Here is a 510-nt window from a genome sequence, read left to right as displayed (position 1 = left end):
CTGGGACAGCCGGAGCTGCGGTGGCCGGGAAGGAGCTGGGCTGGGAAGGAGCCGGGCATTTGGCTGCAGGGGAGGGTGGGCTCAGATGGGACCGGGCTGTGCTGCCCTGGCCGCACTCCGGGGATGCGTCCCCCCCTGCACATGAGGCTGGGGGTGCTGGTCCTCACTGTGGGACAGCCTGGGGGCTTCAAATGCCGGGATCCGGGGGACGGGAGCTCTGTGTGCTGAGGGCTGGGCCAGCACCCTTGGGTGCAGGGCCGGGTGGGTGGTGGGTGTCAAGGGCTGTCCCCACCACAGGGCAGCCCTGAGTGGCCATCTCGGAACGGTGATACCAGACATCTCCCATCTGCATGTGTCTGCCCTCCTGGGCCCTGGCCTGCGGGTTCCCCACAGCCCCCCACCCCAGCTGGCACTGCACCCCAAAATCCTCTCCCTTGGCTACAACTGCACCCCATCGTGCCTTCCTGCTGGCACTGCACCCCCCAGTCCCCTGCCCCCACTGGCACTGCA

Source organism: Egretta garzetta, unplaced genomic scaffold (assembly GCF_000687185.1).
Source record: "Egretta garzetta isolate BGI_Z169 unplaced genomic scaffold, ASM68718v1 scaffold202, whole genome shotgun sequence".
NCBI classification, from domain to species: domain Eukaryota; kingdom Metazoa; phylum Chordata; class Aves; order Pelecaniformes; family Ardeidae; genus Egretta; species Egretta garzetta.
This window is presented reverse-complemented; position numbering follows the sequence as displayed.